Genomic DNA, 22241 nt, shown 5'->3' on the forward strand with positions numbered 1-22241 from the left:
TTGTAGTGCAGATTTCCTTTGCAAGCTTGCTTGGTTGGCCAAAAAGTGCGTATGCGTTTTTTCCTGAATATATTCAGGAAAAAACGCATACGCCCTTTTTGGCCAAGTGCATCATTGTGGACTTTCTGCCTCTTTTCCTATGCTTTACATGCAATTCCAGTCTACCTCCTGAAATCGGTTTCCTGCAATTCTGCCCCGCTTTCAAGTCCTCTTGGCAGCCTTACTTCAATATATTTTTGGACGATAGCTATAATTTTTAACTCTGCAGGTTTGTGAATGACAGTGCCCGTGAGCTCCTTTCTTCAACTCGCTTTCTTCTGAGCTGGCCGCAACACCGCAGGATTGCTTCAGGCCCTAGTGTGGTTCCGGCATGGCACGCTGAGCCTTTGGTTAATTCCTCTTCCTGGTGGGAAATGAGAGTTAAATTTGCCCGTCCAGACACCTCCAGATAGTCTCTCATTGGTTCTCCCTATTCCTGTTCATTTTCCGCAGAAATTGCAAACTGGGCCAAACAGGAAGTTAAAGGCACTGACTCTCCAAGTGGGGAGAGTGTTAGTAAAGCGTCTGGAATGTTGCACCCGGGTACCAGGGGACGAAATCTGACACATTTGAACACATTTCCCGATCACACGGTGGATCATACTCTGGGTTCCACATGCATGTTTTAGCTAAAGGAAGAATCCCTTAAACCTGGAGAGTTGAGACCCATGGAATGGGTACCATGCAATATGACTTCAAAGGGTCTGCATTTGCTCACCGATCCTCACCAATCCTATCACTGCTGCGCTTATGCCACTGTACACACGCTTGGTTCTCTTTCGGAGACATATAAATCCATAGGTTTTAAGATTCTTACTAGTCAGGTATATTCTTAGACGTTTAATATGGGGTGTTGAGTCCTCTTCGTTGAGCAAGGAGTAGCTCTTGTCTATTACATATTTGGCTTATGGAACGGTATCTGTGCTAATTTCAATCTCTGGTTTTATGCAGCACCCCAACTCACCTTTCCCCTTAAGCAAGCATAAGTTGGTTTTCTACATTTGAGACCCTGTTCTGTTCTGTAATTCTGTTCCTGTGTAGCCAAGTTTACATTCCGTGTAGTAGTGATATCTTATGATGTTTCTTTTTCTGTGTGACTTATTTCACTTAGAATCATCGTACCTGAATCCACTCATTATGCTGCGATGGGCTTGATGATATACATTTCATTGCTGAGTGATATTGCATTGTACGTAAGTACCTCAAAGTCTTTATCCATTTTTCGCTTTCTGTGATATTGAACTTGTACCGTAAACGAGGTTCTTGTAAACAGAGCCGTCCCAAACTTTGGGGTGGCTGTGTCTTTTTGATTTTAATTTCCCTAAGCTATAGGACCATAAGTGGAAGTGCCCTAGGCTCTGTTGCTTTGTTTTGTAGATGTTTCAGGAAACACCATACACTTTTCCAGAGTGGCTGTTGACAATTTACATCCCGCCCATCAGCATAACAAGGCTCCCAGTTCTCCATGGCCTGTCCTGCCTTTCTGGATTTTATACATTTTTCAGATGGCCCTTTTGACCGGGGAGCAGTGAGACTTCATTGTAGTGCAGATTTCCTTTGCAAGCTTGCTTGTTTGGCCCAAAAGGGCGTATGCGTTTTTTCCTGAATATATTCAGGAAAAAACGCATACGCCCTTTTTGGCCAAGTGCATCATTTTGGACGTTCTGCCTCTTTTCCTATGCTTTATATGCAATTCCAGTCTACCTCCTGAAATCGGTTTCCTACAATTCTGCCCCGCTTTCAAGTCCTCTTGGCAGCCTTACTTCAATAGATTTTTGGACGATAGCTGTCATTTATAACTCTGCAGGTTTGTGAATTACAGTGCCCCTGAGCTCCTTTCTTCAACTCGCTTTCTTGTGAGCTGGCCGCAACACCGCAGCATTGCTTCAGTTCCTATTGTGGTTCCGCAATGGCACGCTGAGCCTTTGGTTAATTCCTCTTCCTGGTGGGAAATGAGAGTTAAATTTGCCCGTACAGGCACTTCCAGCTAGTCTCTCATTGGTTCTCCCTATTCCTGTTCATTTTCCGCATAAATGGCAAACTGGGCCAAACAGGAGGTTAAAGGCACTGACTCTCCAAGTGGGGAGAGTGTTAGTAAAGCGACTGGAATGTTGCACCCGAGTACCAGGGGACGAAAACTGAGACACATTTGAACACGTTTCCCGATCACATGGTGGATCATACTCTGGGTTCCACATGCATGTTTTAGCTGAAGGAAGAATCCCTTAAACCTGGAGAGTTGAGACCCATGGAAAGGGTACCATGCAATATGACTTCAAAGGGTCTGCATTTGCTCACCGAACCTCACCAATCCTATCACTGCTGCATTTATGCCGCTGTAGACACGCTTGATTCTCTTTCGGAGACATATAAATCCATAGGTTTTAAGATTCTTACTAGTCAGGTATATTCCTAGACGTTTAATATGGGGTGTTGAGTCCTCTTCGTTGAGCAAGGAGTAGCTCTTGTCTATTACATATTTGGCTTATGGAACGGTATCTGTGCTAATTTCAATCTCTGATTTTATGCAGCACCCCAACTCACCTTTCCCCTTAAGCAAGCATAAGTTGCTTTTCTACATTTGAGACCCTGTTCTGTTTTGTAATTCAGTTCCTGTGTAGCCAAGTTTACATTCTGTGTATTAGTGATATCTTATGATGTTTCTTTTTCTGTGTGACTTATCTCACTTAGAATCATCGTACCTGAATCCACTCATTATATTGCTACGGGCCTGATGAGATAGATTTCATTGCTGAGTGATATTGCATTGTACGTAAGTACCACAACTTCTTTATCCATTTTTCGCTTTCTGTGAAATTGAACTTGTACCGTAAACGAGGTTCTTGTAAACAGAGCCGTCCCAAACTTTGGGGTGGCTGTGTCTTTTTGATTTTAATTTCCCTAATCTATAGGACCATAAGTGGAAGTGCCCTGGGCTCTGTTGCTTTGTTTTTTAGATGTTTCAGGAAACACCATACACTTCTCCAGAGTGGCTGTTGGCAATTTACATCCCGCCCATCAGCATAACAAGGCTCCCAGTTCTCCATGGCCTGTCCTGCCTTTCTGGATTTTATAGTTTTTTCAGATGGCCCTTTTGACCGGGTGGCAGTGAGACTTCATTGTAGTGCAGATTTCCTTTGCAAGCTTGCTTGGTTGGCCCAAAAGGGCGTATGCGTTTTTTCCTGAATATATTCAGGAAAAAACGCATACGCACTTTTTGGCCAAGTGCATCATTGTGGACGTTCTGCCTCTTTTCCTATGCTTTACATGCAATTCCAGTCTACCTCCTGAAATCGGTTTCCTGCAATTCTGCCCCGCTTTCAAGTCCTCTTGGCAGCCTTACTTCAATATATTTTTGGACGATAGCTGTCATTTATAACTCTGCAGGTTTGTGAATTACAGTGCCCCTGAGCTCCTTTCTTCAACTCGCTTTCTTGTGAGCTGTCCGCAACACCGCAGCATTGCTTCAGGCCCTAGTGTGGTTCCGGCATGGCACGCTGAGCCTTTGGTTAATTCCTCTTCCTGGTGGGAAATTAGAGTTAAATTTGCCCGTCCAGGCACCTCCAGCTAGTCTCTCATTGGTTCTCCCTATTCCTGTTCATTTTCCGCAGAAATGGCAAACTGGGCCAAACAGGAGGTTAAAGGCACTGACTCTCCAAGTGGGGAGAGTGTTACTAAAGCGACTGGAATGTTGCACCCGAATACCAGGGGACAAAAACTGAGACACATTTGAACACGTTTCCCGATCACACGGTGGATCATACTCTGGGTTCCACATGCATGTTTTAGCTGAAGGAAGAATCCCGTAAACCTGGAGAGTTGAGACCCATGGAATGGGTACCATGCAATATGACTTCAAAGGTTCTGCATTTGCTCACCGAACCTCACCAATCCTATCACTGCTGCGTTTATGCCGCTGTACACACGCTTGATTCTCTTTTGGAGACATATAAATCCATAGGATTTAAGATTCTTACTAGTCAGGTGTATTCTGAGGCGTTTAATATGAGATGTAGAGTCCACTTCGTTGAGCAAGGAGTAGCTCTTGTCTATTACATATTTGGCTTATGGAATGGTATCTGTGCTAATTTCAATCTCTGGTTTTATGCAGCACCCCAACTCACCTTTCCCCTTAAGCAAGCATAAGTTGGTTTTCTACATTTGAGACCCTGTTCTGTTTTGTAATTCAGTTCCTGTGTAGCCAAGGTTACATTCCGTGTAGTAGTGATATCTTATGATGTTTCTTTTTCTGTGTGACTTATTTCACTTAGAATCATCGTACCTGAATCCACTCATTATGCTGCTACGGGCCTGATGATATACATTTCATTGCTGAGTGATATTGCATTGTACGTAAGTACCACAAATTCTTTATCCATTTTTCGATTTGTGTGATATTGAACTTGTACCGTAAACGAGGTTCTTGTAAACAGAGCCGTCCCAAACTTTCGGGTGGCTGTGTCTTTTTGATTTTAATTTCCCTAAGCTATAGGACCATAAGTGGAAGTGCCCTAGGCTCTGTTGCTTTGTTTTGTAGATGTTTCAGGAAACACCATACACTTCTCCAGAGTGGCTGTTGGCAATTTACATCCCGCCCATCAGCATAACAAGGCTCCCAGTTCTCCATGGCCTGTCCTGCCTTGCTGGATTTTATATTTTTTTCAGATGGCCCTTTTGACCGGGGGGCAGTGAGACTTCATTGTAGTGCAGATTTCCTTTGCAAGCTTGCTTGGTTGGCCAAAAAGGGCGTATGCGTTTTTTCCTGAATATATTCAGGAAAAAACGCATACGCCCTTTTTGGCCAAGTGCATCATTGTGGACGTTCTGCCTCTTTTCCTATGCTTTACATGCAATTCCAGTCTACCTCCTGAAATCGGTTTCCTGCAATTCTGCCACGCTTTCGAGTCCTCTTGGCAGCCTTACTTCAATATATTTTTGGACGATAGCTGTCATTTATAACTCTGCAGGTTTGTGAATTACAGTGCCCCTGAACTCCTTTCTTCAACTCGCTTTCTTGTGAGCTGGCCGCAACACCGCAGCATTGCTTCAGGTCCTAGTGTGGTTCCGGCATGGCACGCTGAGCCTTTGGTTAATTCCTCTTCCTGGTGGGAAATGAGAGTTAAATTTGCCCGTACAGGCACCTCCAGGTAGTCTCTCATTGGTTCTCCCTATTCCTGTTCATTTTCCGCAGAAATGGCAAACTGGGCCAAACAGGAGGTTAAAGGCACTGACTCTCCAAGTGGGGAGAGTGTTAGTAAAGCGACTGGAATGTTGCACCCGAGTACCAGGGGACGAAAACTGAGACACATTTGAACACGTTTCCCGATCACATGGTGGATCATACTCTGGGTTCCAGATGCATGTTTTAGCTGAAGGAAGAATCCCTTAAACCTGGAGAGTTGAGACCCATGGAATGGGTACCATGCAATATGACTTCAAAGGGTCTGCATTTGCTCACCGAACCTCACCAATCCTATCACTGCTGCATTTATCCCACTGTAGACACGCTTGATTCTCTTTCGGAGACATATAAATCCATAGGTTTTAAGATTCTTACTAGTCAGGTATATTCCTAGACCTTTAATATGGGGTGTTGAGTCCTCTTCGTTGAGCAAGGAGTAGCTCTTGTCTATTACATATTTGGCTTATGGAACGGTATCTGTGCTAATTTCAATCTCTGATTTTATGCAGCACCCCAACTCACCTTTCCCCTTAAGCAAGCATAAGTTGCTTTTCTACATTTGAGACCCTGTTCTGTTTTGTAATTCAGTTCCTGTGTAGCCAATTTTACATTCCGTGTATTAGTGATATCTTATGATGTTTCTTTTTCTGTGTGACTTATCTCACTTAGAATCATCGTACCTGAATCCACTCATTATGCTGCTACGGGCCTGATGACATAGATTTCATTGCTGAGTGATATTGCATTGTACGTAAGTACCACAACTTCTTTATCCATTTTTCGCTTTCTGTGATATTGAACTTGTACCGTAAACGAGGTTCTTGTAAACAGAGCCGTCCCAAACTTTGGGGTGGCTGTGTCTTTTTGATTTTAATTTCCCTAATCTATAGGACCGTAAGTGGAAGTGCCCTAGGCTCTGTTGCTTTGGTTTTTAGATGTTTCAGGAAACACCATACACTTCTCCAGAGTGGCTGTTGGCAATTTACATCCCACCCATCAGCATAACAAGGCTCCCAGTTCTCCATGGCCTGTCCTGCCTTTCTGGATTTTACACTTTTTTCAGATGGCCCTTTTGACCGGGGGGCAGTGAGACTTCATTGTAGTGCAGATTTCCTTTGCAAGCTTGCTTGGTTGGCCAAAAAGGGCGTATGCGTTTTTTCCTGAATATATTCAGGAAAAAACGCATACGCCCTTTTTGGCCAAGTGCATCATTGTGGACGTTCTGCCTCTTTTCCTATGCTTTACATGCAATTCCAGTCTACCTCCTGAAATCGGTTTCCTGCAATTCTGCCCCGCTTTCAAGTCCTCTTGGCAGCCATACTTCAATATATTTTTGGACTATAGCTGTCATTTATAACTCTGCAGGTTTGTGAATTACAGTGCCCCTGAGCTCCTTTCTTCAACTCGCTTTCTTGTGAGCTGGCCGCAACACCGCAGCATTGCTTCAGGCCCTAGTGTGGTTCCGGCATGGCACGCTGAGCCTTTGGTTAATTCCTCTTCCTGGTGGGAAATGAGAGTTAAATTTGCCCGTCCAGACACCTCCAGCTAGTCTCTCATTGGTTCTCCCTATTCCTGTTCATCTTCCGCAGAAGTTGCAAACTGGGCCAAACAGGAGGTTAAAGGCACTGACTCTCCAAGTGGGGAGAGTTTTAGTAAAGTGACTGGAATGTTTCACCCGAGTACCAGGGGACGAAGACTGAGACACATTTGAACACGTTTCCCGATCACACGGTGGATCATACTCTGGGTTCCACATGCATGTTTTAGCTGAAGGAAGAATCCCTTAAACCTGGAGAGTTGAGACCCATGGAATGGGTACCATGCAATATGACTTCAAAGGTTGTGCATTTGCTCACCGAACCTCACCAATCCTATCACTGCTGCGTTTATGCCGCTGTACACACGCTTGATTCTCTTTCGGAGACATAGAAATCCATAGGTTTTAAGATACTTACTAGTCATCTATATTCTTAGGCGGTTAATATGTGGTGTAGAGTCCACTTCATTGAGCAAGGAGTAACTCTTGTCTATTACATATTTGGCTTATGGAACGGTATCTGTGCTAATTTCAATCTCTGGTTTTATGCAGCACCCCAACTCACCTTTCTCCTTAAGCAAGCATAAGTTGGTTTTCTACATTTCAGACCCTGTTCTGTTTTGTAATTCAGTTCCTGGGTAGCCAAGATTACATTCCATGTAGTAGTGATAACTTATGATGTTTCTTTTTCTGTGTGACTTATTTCACTTAGAATCATCGTACCTGAATCCACTCATTATGCTGCTACGGGCCTGATGACATAGATTTCATTGCTGAGTGATATTGCCTTGTACGTAAGTACCACAACTTCTTTATCCTTTTTTCACTTTCTGTGATATTGAATTTGTACTGTAAATGAGGTTCTTGTAAACAGAGCCGTCCCAAACTTTGGGGTGGCTGTGTCTTGTTGAGTTTAATTTCCCTAAGCTATAGGACCATAAGTGGAAGTGCCCTAGGCTCCATTGCTTTGTTTTTTAGATGTTTCAGGAAACACCATACACTTCTCCAGAGTGGCTGTTGGCAATTTACATCCCGCCCATCAGCATAACAAGGCTCCCAGTTCTCCATGGCCTGTCCTGCCTTTCTGGATTTTACACTTTTTTCAGATGGCCCTTTTGACCGGGGGGCAGTGCGACTTCATTGTAGTGCAGATTTCCTTTGCAAGCTTGCTTGGTTGGCCAAAAAGGGCGTATGCGTTTTTTCCTGAATATACTCAGGAAAAAACACATACGCCCTTTTTGGCCAAGTGCATCATTGTGGACGTTCTGCCTCTTTTCCTATGCTTTACATGCAATTCCAGTCTACCTCCTGAAATCGGTTTCCTGCAATTCTGCCCCACTTTCAAGTCCTCTTGGCAGCCTTACTTCAATATATTTTTGGACGATAGCTGTCATTTATAACTCTGCAGGTTTGTGAATTACAGTGCCCCTGAGCTCCTTTCTTCAACTCGCTTTCTTGTGAGCTGGCCGCAACACCGCAGCATTGCTTCAAGCCCTAGTGTGGTTCCGGCATGGCACGCTGAGCCTTTGGTTAATTCCTCTTCCTGGTGGGAAATGAGAGTTAAATTTGCCCGTCCAGACACCTCCAGCTAGTCTCTCATTGGTTCTCCCTATTCCTGTTCATTTTCCGCAGAAATTGCAAACTGGGCCAAACAGGAAGTTAAAGGCACTGACTCTCCAAGTGGGGAGAGTGTTAGTAAAGCATCTGGAATGTTGCACCCGAGTACCAGGGGACGAAACCTGAGACACATTTGAACACGTTTCCCGATCACACGGTGGATCATACTCTGGGTTCCACATGCATGTTTTAGCTGAAGGAAGAATCCCTTAAACCTGGAGAGTTGAGACCCATGGAATGGGTACCATGCAATATGACTTCAAAGGGTCTGCATTTGCTCACCGAACCTCACCAATCCTATCACTGCTGCATTTATGCCGCTGTACACACGCTTGATTCTCTTTCGGAGACATAGAAATCCATACGTTTTAAGATTTTTACTAGGCAGGTATATTCTTAGGCGTTTAATATGCGGTGTTGTGTCCTCTTCGTTGAAAAAGGAGTAGTTCTTGTCTATTACATATTTGGCTTATGGAACGGTATCTGTGCTAATTTCAATCTCTGGTTTTATGCAGCACCCCAACTCACCTTTCTCCTTAAGCAAGCATAAGTTGGTTTTCTACATTTCAGACCCTGTTCTGTTTTGTAATTCAGTTCCTGTGTAGCCAAGATTACATTCCATGTAGTAGTGATAACTTATGATGTTTCTTTTTCTGTGTGACTTATTTCACTTAGAATCATCGTACCTGAATCCACTCATTATGCTGCTACGGGCCTGATGACATAGATTTCATTGCTGAGTGATATTGCCTTGTACGTAAGTACCACAACTTCTTTATCCATTTTTCACTTTCTGTGATATTGAATTTGTACTGTAAATGACGTTCTTGGAAACAGAGCCATCCCAAACTTTGAGGTGGCTGTGTCTTTTTGATTTTAATTTCCCTAAGCTATAGGACCATAAGTGGAAGTGCCCTAGGCTCTGTTGCTTTGTTTTGTAGATGTTTCAGGAAACACCATACACTTCTCCAGAGTGGCTGTTGGCAATTTACATCCCGCCCATCAGCATAACAAGGCTCCCAGTTCTCCATGGCCTGTCCTGCCTTTCTGGATTTTACACATTTTTCAGATGGCCCTTTTGACCGGGGGGCAGTGAGACTTCATTGTACTGCAGATTTCCTTTGCAAGCTTGCTTGGTTGGCCAAAAAGTGCGTATGCGTTTTGTCCTGAATATATTCAGTAAAAAATGCATACGCCCTTTTTGGACAAGTGCATCATTGTGGACGTTCTGCCTCTTTTCCTATGCTTTACATGCAATTCCAGTCTACCTCCTGAAACCGGTTTCCTGCAATTCTGCCCCGCTTTCAAGTCCTCTTGGCAGCCTTACTTCAATATATTTTTGGACGATAGCTGTCATTTTTAACAATGCAGGTTTGTGAATTACAGTGCCCCTGAGCTCCTTTCTTCAACTCGCTTTCTTGTGAGCTGGCCGCAACACCGCAGGATTGCTTCAGGCCCTAGTGTGGTTCTGGCATGGCACGCTGAGCCTTTGGTTAATTCCTCTTCCTGGTGGGAAATGAGAGTTAAATTTGCCCGTCCAGACACCTCCAGCTAGTCTCTCATTGGTTCTCCCTATTCCTGTTCATTTTCCGCAGAAATTGCAAACTGGGCCAAACAGGAGGTTAAGGGCACTGACTCTCCAAGTGGGGAGAGTGTTAGTAAAGCGTCTGGAATGTTGCACCCGAGTACCAGGGGACGAAAAGTGAGACATTTGAACACGTTTCCCGATCACACGGTGGATCATACTCTGGGTTCCACATGCATGTTTTAGCTGAAGGAAGAATCCTTTAAACCTGGAGAGTTGAGACCCATGGAATGGGTACCATGCAATATGACTTCAAAGGGTCTGCATTGGCTCACCGAACCTCACCAATCCTATCACTGCTGCGCTTATGCCGCTGTACACACGCTTGATTCTCTTTCGGAGACATATAAATCCATAGGTTTTAAGATTCTTACTAGTCAGGTATATTCTTAGGCGTTTAATATGGGGTGTTGTGTCCTCTTCGTTGAGCAAGGAGTAGCTCTTCTCTATTACATATTTGGCTTATGGAACGGTATCTGTGCTAATTTCAATCTCTGGTTTTATGTAGCACCCCAACTCACCTTTCCCCTTAAGCAAGCATAAGTTGGTTTTCTACATTTGAGACCCTGTTCTGTTTTGTAATTCTGTTCCTGTGTAGCCAAGTTTACATTCCGTGTATTAGTGATATCTTATGATGTTTCTTTTTCTGTGTGACTTATCTCACTTAGAATCATCGTACCTGAATCCACTCATTATCCTGCTATGGGCCTGATGACATAGATTTCATTGCTGAGTGATATTGCATTGTACGTAAGTACCACAACTTCTTTATCCATTTTTCACTTTCTGTGATATTGAATTTGTACTGTAAATGAGGTTCTTGTAAACAGAGCCGTCCCAAATTTTGGGGTGGCTGTGTCTTTTTGATTTTAATTTCCCTAAGCTATAGGACCATAAGTGGAAGCGCCCTAGGCTCTGTTGCTTTGTTTTTATTATGTTTCAGGAAACACCATACACTTCTCCAGAGTGGCTGTTGGCAATTTACATCCCGCCCATCAGCATAACAAGGCTCCCAGTTCTCCATGGCCTGTCCTGCCTTTCTGGATTTTACACTTTTTTCAGATGGCCCTTTTGACCGGGGGGCAGTGAGACTTCATTGTAGTGCAGATTTCCTTTGCAAGCTTGCTTGGTTGGCCAAAAAGGGCGTATGCGTTTTTTCCTGAATATATTCAGGAAAAAACGCATACGCCCTTTTTGGCCAAGTGCATCATTGTGGACGTTCTGCCTCTTTTCCTATGCTTTACATGCAATTCCAGTCTACCTCCTGAAATCGGTTTCCTGCAATTCTGCCCCACTTTCAAGTCCTCTTGGCAGCCTTACTTCAATATATTTTTGGACGATAATTGTCATTTATAACTCTGCAGGTTTGTGAATTACAGTGCCCCTGAGCTCCTTTCTTCAACTCGCTTTCTTGTGAGCTGGCCGCAACACCGCAGGATTGCTACAGGCCCTAGTGTGGTTCCGGCATGGCACGCTGAGCCTTTGGTTAATTCCTCTTCCTGGTGGGAAATGAGAGTAAAATTTGCCCGTCCAGACACCTCCATCTAGTCTCTCATTGGTTCTCCCTATTCCTGTTCATTTTCCAAAGAAATTGCAAACTGGGCCAAAGAGGAGCTTAAAGGCACTGACTCTCCAAGTGGGGAGAGTGTTAGTAAAGCATCTGGAATGTTGCACCCGAGTACCAGGGGACGAAAACTGAGACACATTTGAACACGTTTCCCGATCACACGGTGGATCATACTCTGGGTTCCACATGCATGTTTTAGCTGAAGGAAGAATCCCTTAAACCTGGAGAGTTGAGACCCATGGAATGGGTACCATGCAATATGACTTCAAAGGGTCTGCATTTGCTCACCGAACCTCACCAATCCTATCACTGCTGCGTTTATGCCGCTGTACACATGCTTGATTCTCTTTTGGAGACATATAAATCCATAGATTTTAAGATTCTTACTAGTCAGTTATATTCTTAGGCGTTTAATATTGAGCGTTGAGTCCACTTCGTTGAGCAAGGAGTAGCTCTTGTCTATTACATATTTGGCTTATGGAACGGTATCTGGCTAATTTCAATCTCTGGTTTTATGCAGCACCCCAACTCACCTTTCCCCTTAAGCAAGCATAAGTTGGTTTTCTACATTTGAGACCCTGTTCTGTTTTGTAATTCAGTTCCTGTGTAGCCAAGTTTACATTCCGTGTAGTAGTGATATCTTATGATGTTTCTTTTTCTGTGTGACTTATTTCACTTAGAATCATCGTACCTGAATCCACTCATTATGCTGCTATGGGCCTGATGACATAGATTTCATTGCTGAGTGATATTGCATTGTACGTAAGTACCACAACTTCTTTATCCTTTTTTCACTTTCTGTGATATTGAACTTGTACCGTAAAAGAGGTTCTTGTAAACAGAGCCGTCCGAAACTTTCGGGTGGCTGTGTATTTTTGATTTTAATTTCCCTAAGCTAAAGGACCATAAGTGGAAGTGCCCTAGGCTCTGTTGCTTTGGTTTTTAGATGTTTCAGGAAACACCATACACTTCTCCAGAGTGGCTGTTGGCAATTTACATCCCGCCCATCAGCATAACAAGGCTCCCAGTTCTCCATGGCCTGTCCTGCCTTTCTGGATTTTACACTTTTTTCAGATGGCCCTTTTGACCGGGGGGCAGTGAGACTTCATTGTAGTGCAGATTTCCTTTGCAAGCTTGCTTGGTTGGCCAAAAAGGGCGTATGCGTTTTTTCCTGAATATATTCAGGAAAAAACGCATACGCCCTTTTTGGCCAAGTGCGTCATTGTGGACGTTCTGCCTCTTTTCCTATGCTTTACATGCAATTCCAGTCTACCTCCTGAAATCGGTTTCCTGCAATTCTGCCCCGCTTTCAAGTCCTCTTGGCAGCCATACTTCAATATATTTTTGGACTATAGCTGTCATTTATAACTCTGCAGGTTTGTGAATTACAGTGCCCCTGAGCTCCTTTCTTCAACTCGCTTTCTTGTGAGCTGGCCCCAACACCGCAGCATTGCTTCAGGCCCTAGTGTGGTTCCGGCATGGCACGCTGAGCCTTTGGTTAATTCCTCTTTCTGGTGGGAAATGAGAGTTAAATTTGCCTGTCCAGACACCTCCAGCTAGTCTCTCATTGGTTCTCCCTATTCCTGTTCATTTTCCGCAGAAATTGCAAACTGGGCCAAACAGGAGGTTAAAGGCACTGACTCTCCAAGTGGGAAGAGTGTTAGTAAAGCGTCTGGAATGTTGCACCCGAGTACCAGGGGACGAAACCTGAGACACATTTGAACACGTTTCCCGATCACACGGTGGATCATACTCTGGGTTCCACATGCATGTTTTAGCTGAAGGAAGAATCCCTTAAACCTGGAGAGTTGAGACCCATGGAATGGGTACCATGCAATATGACTTCAAAGGGTCTGCATTTGCTCACCAAACCTCACCAATCCTATCACTGCTGCGTTTATGCCACTGTACACACGCTTGATTCTCTTTCGGAGACATAGAAATCCATAGGTTTTAAGATACTTACTAGTCAGCTATATTCTTAGGCGGTTAATATGTGGTGTAGAGTCCACTTCATTGAGCAAGGAGTAACTCTTGTCTATTACATATTTGGCTTATGGAACGGTATCTGTGCTAATTTCAATCTCTGGTTTTATGCAGCACCCCAACTCACCTTTCCCCTTAAGCAAGCATAAGTTGGTTTTCTACATTTGAGACCCTGTTCTGTTTTGTAATTCAGTTCCTGTGTAGCCAAGTTTACATTCTGTGTAGTAGTGATATCTTATGATGTTTCCTTTTCTGTGTGACTTATTTCACTTAGAATCATCGTACCTGAATGCACTCATTATGCTGCTACGGGCCTGATGACATAGATTTCATTGCTGAGTGATATTGCATTGTACGTAATTACCATAACTTCTTTATCCATTTTTCGCTTTCTGTGATATTGAACTTGTACCGTAAACGAGGTTCTTGTAAACACAGCTGTCCCAAACTTTGGGGTGGCTGTGTCTTTTTTATTTTAATTTCCCTAATCTATAGGACCATAAGTGGAATTGCCCTAGGCTCTGTTGCTTTGTTTTTTAGATGTTTCAGGAAACACCATACACTTCTCCAGAGTGGCTGTTGGCAATTTACATCCCGCCCATCAGCATAACAAGGCTCCCAGTTCTCCATGGCCTGTCCTGCCTTTCTGGATTTTACACTTTTTTCAGATGGCCCTTTTGACCGGGGGGCAGTGAGACTTCATTGTAGTGCAGATTTCCTTTGCAAGCTTGCTTGGTTGGCCAAAAAGGGCGTATGCGTTTTTTCCTGAATATACTCAGGAAAAAACGCATACGCCCTTTTTGGCCAAGTGCATCATTGTGGACGTTCTGCCTCTTTTCCTATGCTTTACATGCAATTCCAGTCTACCTCCTGAAATCGGTTTCCTGCAATTCTGCCCCACTTTCAAGTCCTCTTGGCAGCCTTACTTCAATATATTTTTGGACGATAGCTGTCATTTATAACTCTGGAGGTTTGTGAATTACAGTGACCCTGAGCTCCTTTCTTCAACTCGCTTTCTTGTGAGCTGGCCGCAACACCGCAGCATTGCTTTAGGCCCTAGTGTGGTTCCGGCATGGCACGCTGAGCCTTTGGTTAATTCCTCTTCCTTGTGGGAAATGAGAGTTAAATTTGCCCGTCCAGACACCTCCAGCTAGTCTCTCATTGGTTCTCCCTATTCCTGTTCATTTTCCACAGAAATTGCAAACTGGGCCAAACTGGAGTTTAAAGGCAATGACTCTCCAAGTGGGGAGAGTGTTAGTAAAGCGTCTGGAATGTTGCACCCGAGTACCAGGGTACGAAACCTGAGACACATTTGAACACGTTTCCCGATCACACGGTGGATCATACTCTGGGTTCCACATGCATGTTTTAGCTGAAGGAAGAATCCCTTAAACCTGGAGAGTTGAGACCCATGGAATGGGTACCATGCAATATGACTTCAAAGGGTCTGCATTTGCTCACCGAACCTCACCAATCCTATCACTGCTGTGTTTATGCCGCTGTACACACGCTTGATTCTCTTTCGGAGTCATAGAAATCCATAGGTTTTAAAATACTTACTAGTCAGCTATATTCTTAGGCGTTTAATATGGGGTGTAGAGTCCACTTGGTTGAGCAAGGAGTAGCTCTTGTCTATTACATATTTGGCTTATGGAACGGTATCTGTGCTAATTTCAATCTCTGGTTTTATGCAGCACCCCAACTCACCTTTCCCCTTAAGCAAGCATAAGTTGGTTTTCTACATTTGAGACCCTGTTCTGTTTTGTAATTCAGTTCCTGTGTAGGAAAGTTTACATTCCGTGTAGTAGTGATATCTTATGATGTTTCTTTTTCTGTGTGACTTATTTCACTTAGAATCATCGTACCTGTATCCACTCATTATGCTGCTACGGGCCTGATGACATAGATTTCATTGCTGAGTGATATTGCATTGTACGTAAGTACCACAAATTCTTTATCCATTTTTCGCTTTCTGTGATATTGAATTTCTACTGTAAACGAGGTTCTTGTAAACAGAGCCGTCCCAAACTTTGGGGTGGCTGTGTCTTTTTGATTTTAATTTCCCTAAGCTATAGGACCATAAGTGGAAGTGCCCTAGGCTCTGTTGCTTTGTTTTTTAGATGTTTCAGGAAACACCATACACTTCTCCAGAGTGGCTGTTGGCAATTTACATCCCGCCCATCAGCATAACAAGGCTCCCAGTTCTCCATGGCCTGTCCTGCCTTTCTGGATTTTACACTTTTTTCAGATGGCCCTTTTGACTGGGGGTGAGTGAGACTTCATTGTAGTGCAGATTTCCTTTGCAAGCTTGTTTGGTTGGCCAAAAAGGGCGTATGCTTTTTTTCTTGAATATATTCAGGAAAAAGCGCATACGCCCTTTTTGGCCAAGTGCATCATTGTGGACGTTCTGCCTCTTTTCCTATGCTTTACATGCAATTCCAGTCTAACTCCTGAAATCAGTTTCCTGCAATTCTGCCCCGCTTTCAAGTCCTCTTGGCAGCCTTACTTCAATATATTTTTGGACGATAGCTGTCATTTATAACTCTGCAGGTTTGTGAATTACAGTGCCCCTGAGCTCCTTTCTTCAACTCGCTTTCTTGTGAGCTGGCCGCAACACCGCAGCATTGCTTCAGGCCCTAGTGTGGTTCCGGCATGGTACGCTGAGCCTTTGGTTAATTCCTCTTCCTGGTGGGAAATGAGAGTTAAATTTGCCCGTCCAGACATCTCCAGCTAGTCTCTCATTGGTTCTCCCTATTCCTGTTCATTTTCCGCAGAAATTGCAAACTGGGCCAAACAGGAGGTTAAAGGCACTGACTCTCCAAGTGGGAAGAGTGTTAGTAAAGCGTCTGGAATGTTGCACACGAGTACCAGGGAACGAAACCTGAGACACATTTGAACACGTTTCCCGATCACACGGTGGATCATACTCTGGGTTCCACATGCATGTTTTAGCTGAAGGAAGAATCCCTTAAACCTGGAGAGTTGAGACCCATGGAATGGGTACCATGCAATATGACTTCAAAGGGTCTGCATTTGCTCACCGAACCTCACCAATCCTATCACTGCTGCGTTTATGCCGCTGTACACACGCTTGATTCTCTTTCGGAGACATAGAAATCCATAGGTTTTAAGATACTTACTAGTCAGCTATATTCTTAGGCGTTTAATATGTGGTGTAGAGTCCACTTCGTTGAGCAAGGAGTAACTCTTGTCTATTACATATTTGGCTTATGGAACGGTATCTGTGCTAATTTCAATCTCTGGTTTTATGCAGCACCCCAACTCACCTTTCCCCTTAAGCAAGCATAAGTTGGTTTTCTACATTTGAGACCCTGTTCTGTTTTGTAATTCAGTTCCTGTGTAGCCAAGTTTACATTCCGTGTAGTAGTGATATCTTATGATGTTTCTTTTTCTGTGTGACTTATTTCACTTAGAATCATCGTACCTGAATCCACTCATTATGCTGCTACGGGCCTGATGACATAGATTTCATTGCTGAGTGATATTGCATTGTACGTAATTACCATAACTTCTTTATCCATTTTTCGCTTTCTGTGATATTGAACTTGTACCGTAAATGAGGTTCTTGTAAACACAGCTGTCCCAAACTTTGGGGTGGCTGTGTCTTTTTTATTTTAATTTCCCTAAGCTATAGGACCATAAGTGGAATTGCCCTAGGCTCTGTTGCTTTGTTTTTTAGATGTTTCAGGAAACACCATACACTTCTCCAGAGTGGCTGTTGGCAATTTACATCCCGCCCATCAGCATAACAAGGCTCCCAGTTCTCCATGGCCTGTCCTGCCTTTCTGGATTTTACACTTTTTTCAGATGGCCCTTTTGACCGGGGGGCAGTGAGACTTCATTGTAGTGCAGATTTCCTTTGCAAGCTTGCTTGGTTGGCCAAAAAGGGCGTATGCGTTTTTTCCTGAATATATTCAGGAAAAAACGCATACGCCCTTTTTGGCCAAGTGCATCATTGTGGACGTTCTGCCTCTTTTCCTATGCTTTACATGCAATTCCAGTCTACCTCCTGAAATCGGTTTCCTGCAATTCTGCCCCACTTTCAAGTCCTCTTGGCAGCCTTACTTCAATATATTTTTGGACGATAGCTGTCATTTATAACTCTGCAGGTTTGTGAATTACAGTGACCCTGAGCTCCTTTCTTCAACTCGCTTTCTTGTGAGCTGGCCGCAACACCGCAGCATTGCTTCAGGCCCTAGTGTGATTCCGGCATGGCACGCTGAGCCTTTGGTTAATTCCTCTTCCTGGTGGGAAATGAGAGTTAAATTTGCCCGTCCAGACACCTCCAGCTAGTCTCTCATTGGTTCTCCCTATTCCTGTTCATTTTCCACAGAAATTGCAAACTGGGCCAAACAGGAAGTTAAAGGCAATGACTCTCCAAGTGGGGAGAGTGTTAGTAAAGCGTCTGGAATGTTGCACCCGAGTACCAGGGTACGAAACCTGAGACACATTTGAACACGTTTCCCGATCACACGGTGGATCATACTCTGGGTTCCACATGCATGTTTTAGCTGAAGGAAGAATCCCTTAAACCTGGAGAGTTGAGACCCATGGAATGGGTACCATGCAATATGACTTCAAAGGGTCTGCATTTGCTCACCGAACCTCACCAATCCTATCACTGCTGCGTTTATGCCGCTGTACACACGCTTGATTCTCTTTCGGAGTCATAGAAATCCATAGGTTTTAAAATACTTACTAGTCAGCTATATTCTTAGGCGTTTAATATGGGGTGTAGAGTCCACTTGGTTGAGCAAGGAGTAGCTCTTGTCTATTACATATTTGGCTTATGGAACGGTATCTGTGCTAATTTCAATCTCTGGTTTTATGCAGCACCCCAACTCACCTTTCCCCTTAAGCAAGCATAAGTTGGTTTTCTACATTTGAGACCCTGTTCTGTTTTGTAATTCAGTTCCTGTGTAGGAAAGTTTACATTCCGTGTAGTAGTGATATCTTATGATGTTTCTTTTTCTGTGTGACTTATTTCACTTACAATCTTCGTACCTGTATCCACTCATTATGCTGCTACGGGCCTGATGACATAGATTTCATTGCTGAGTGATATTGCATTGTACGTAAGTACCACAAATTCTTTATCCATTTTTCGCTTTCTGTGATATTGAATTTCTACTGTAAACGAGGTTCTTGTAAACAGAGCCGTCCCAAACTTTGGGGTGGCTGTGTCTTTTTGATTTTAATTTCCCTAAGCTATAGGACCATAAGTGGAAGTGCCCTAGGCTCTGTTGCTTTGTTTTTTAGATGTTTCAGGAAACACCATACACTTCTCCAGAGTGGCTGTTGGCAATTTACATCCCGCCCATCAGCATAACAAGGCTCCCAGTTCTCCATGGCCTGTCCTGCCTTTCTGGATTTTACACTTTTTTCAGATGGCCCTTTTGACTGGGGGTGAGTGAGACTTCATTGTAGTGCAGATTTCCTTTGCAAGCTTGCTTGGTTGGCCAAAAAGGGCGTATGCGTTTTTTCTTGAATATATTCAGGAAAAAGCGCATACGCCCTTTTTGGCCAAGTGCATCATTGTGGATGTTCTGCCTCTTTTCCTATGCTTTACATGCAATTCCAGTCTACCTCCTGAAATCAGTTTCCTGCAATTCTGCCCCGCTTTCAATTCCTCTTGGCAGCCTTACTTCAATATATTTTTGGACGATAGCTGTCATTTATAACTCTGCAGGTTTGTGAATTACAGTGCCCCTGAGCTCCTTTCTTCAACTCGCTTTCTTGTGAGCTGGCCGCAACACCGCAGCATTGCTTCAGGCCCTAGTGTGATTCCGGCATGGCACGCTGAGCCTTTGGTTAATTCCTCTTCCTGGTGGGAAATGAGAGTTAAATTTGCCCGTCCAGACACCTCCAGCTAGTCTCTCATTGGTTCTCCCTATTCCTGTTGATTTTCCGCAGAAATTGCAAACTGGGCCAAACAGGAGGTTAAAGGCACTGACTGTCTAAGTGGGGAGAGTGTTAGTAAAGCGTCTGGAATGTTGCACCCGAGTACCAGCGGACGAAACCTGAGACACATTTGAACACGTTTCCCGATCACACGGTGGATCATACTCTGGGTTCCACATGCATGTTTTAGCTGAAGGAAGAATCCCTTAAACCTGGAGAGTTGAGACCCATGGAATGGGTACCATGCAATATGACCTCCAAGGGTCTGCATTTGCTCACCGAACCTCACCAATCCTATCACTGCTGCGCTTATGCCACTGTACACATGCTTGATTCTCTTTCGGAGACATATAAATCCATAGGTTTTAAGATTCTTACTAGTCATGTATATTCTTAGGCGTTTAATATGGGGTGTTGTGTCCTCTTCGTTGAGCAAGGAGTAGCTCTTGTCTATTACATATTTGGCTTATGGAACGGTATCTGTGCTAATTTCAATCTCTGGTTTTATGCAGCACCCCAACTCACCTTTCCCCTTAAGCAAGCATAAGTTGGTTTTCTACATTTGAGACCCTGTTCTGTTTTGTAATTCAGTTCCTGTGTAGCCAAGTTTACATTCCGTGTAGTAGTGATATCTTATGATGTTTCTTTTTCTGTGTGACTTATTTCACTTAGAATCATCGTACCTGAATCCACTCATTATGCTGCCACGGGCCTGATGATATAGATTTCATTGCTGAGTGATATTGCCTTGTACGTAAGTACCACAAATTCTTTATCCATTTCTCACTTTCTGTGTTATTGAACTTGTACCGTAAACGAGGATCTTGTAAACAGAGCCGTCCCAAAATTTGGGGTGGCTGTGTCTTTTTGATTTTAATTTCCCTAAGCTATAGGACCATAAGTGGAAGTGCCCTAGGCTCTGTTGCTTTGTTTTTTAGATGTTTCAGGAAACACCATACACTTCTCCAGAGTGGCTGTTGGCAATTTACATCCCGCCCATCAGCATAACAAGGCTCCCAGTTCTCCATGGCCTGTCCTGCCTTTCTGGATTTTATACTTTTTTCAGATGGCCCTTTTGACTGGGGAGCAGTGAGACTTCATTGTAGTGCAGATTTCCTTTGCAAGCTTGCTTGGTTGGCCAAAAAGGGCGTATGCGTTTTTTCCTGAATATATTCAGTAAAAAACGCATACGCCCTTTTTGGCCAAGTGCATCATTGTGGACGTTCTGCCTCTTTTCCTATGCTTTACATGCAATTCCAGTCTACCTCCTGAAACCGGTTTCCTGCAATTCTGCCCCGCTTTCAAGTCCTCTTGGCAGCCTTACTTCAATATATTTTTGGACGATAGCTGTCATTTATAACTCTGCAGGTTTGTGAATTACAGTGCCCCTGAGCTCCTTTCTTCAACTCGCTTTCTTGTGAGCAGGCCGCAACACCGCAGCCTTGCTTCAGGCCCTAGTGTGGTTCCGGCATGGCACGCTGAGCCTTTGGTTAATTCCTCTTCCTGGTTAGAAATGAGAGTTAAATTTGCCGGTCCAGACACCTCCAGATAGTCTCTCATTGGTTCTCCCTATTCCTGTTCATTTTCTGCAGAAATTGCAAACTGGGCCAAACAGGAGGTTAAAGGCACTGACTCTCCAAGTGGGGAGAGTGTTAGTAAAGCGTCTGGAATGTTTCACCCGAGTACCAGGGGACGAAACCTGAGACACATTTGAACACGTTTCCCGATCACATGGTGGATCATACTCTGGGTTCCACATGCATGTTTTAGCTGAAGGAAGAATCCCTTAAACCTGGAGAGTTGAGACCCATGGAATGGGTACCATGCAACATGACTTCAAAGGGTCTGCATTTGCTCACCGAACCTCACCAATCCTATCACTGCTGCGTTTATGCCCCTGTACACACGCTTGATTCTCTTTCGGAGACATAGAAATCCATAGGTTTTAAGATTCTTACTAGTCAGGTATATTCTTTGGCGTTTAATATGGGGTGTAGAGTCCACTTCGTTGAGCAAGGAGTAGCTCTTGTCTATTACATATTTGGCTTATGGAACGGTATCTGTGCTAATTTCAATCTCTGGTTTTATGCAGCACCCCAACCCACCTTTCCCCTTAAGCAAGCATAAGTTGGTTTTCTACATTTGAGACGCTGTTCTGTTTTGTAATTCAGTTCCTGTGTAGCCAAGATTACATTCCGTGTAGTAGTGATATCTTATGATGTTTCTTTTTCTGTGTGACTTATTTCACTTAGAATCATCGTACCTGAATGCACTCATTATGCTGCTACGGGCCTGATGATATACATTTCATTGCTGAGTGATATTGCATTGTACGTAAGTACCACAAATTCTTTATCCATTTTTCGCTTTCTGTGATATTGAACTTGTACCATAAACGAGGTTCTTGTAAACAGAGCCGTCCCAAACTTTGGGGTGGCTGTGTCTTTTTGATTTTAATTTCCCTAAGCTATACGACCATAAGTGGAAGTGCCCGAGGCTCTGTTGCTTTGTTTTGTAGATGTTTCAGGAAACACCATACACTTCTCCAGAGTGGCTGTTGGCAATTTACATCCCGCCCATCAGCATAACAAGGCTCCCAATTCTCCATGGCCTGTCCTGCCTTTCTGGATTTAACATTTTTTCACATGGCACTTTTGACCGGGGGGCAGTGAGACTTCATTGTAGTGCAGATTTCCTTTGCAAGCTTGCTTGGTTGGCCAAAAAGGGCGTATGCGTTTTTTCCTGAATATATTCAGGAAAAAGCGCATATGACCTTTTTGGCCAAGTGCATCATTGTGGACGTTCT

The 22241-nt window shown here is 43.8% G+C and overlaps 1 long non-coding RNA gene across 3 annotated transcripts in view; it reads left to right on the top strand.

Moving 5' to 3' along the window:
• LOC137203743 (uncharacterized) overlaps positions 1 to 22241 on the top strand; it is a 190122-nt gene that overhangs the window by 78325 nt on the left and 89556 nt on the right. The gene's annotated exons all lie outside the window — the stretch shown is intronic.

The sequence above is a fragment of the Pseudorca crassidens genome, chromosome 1 (assembly GCF_039906515.1).
Source record: "Pseudorca crassidens isolate mPseCra1 chromosome 1, mPseCra1.hap1, whole genome shotgun sequence".
Lineage (NCBI taxonomy): Eukaryota > Metazoa > Chordata > Mammalia > Artiodactyla > Delphinidae > Pseudorca > Pseudorca crassidens.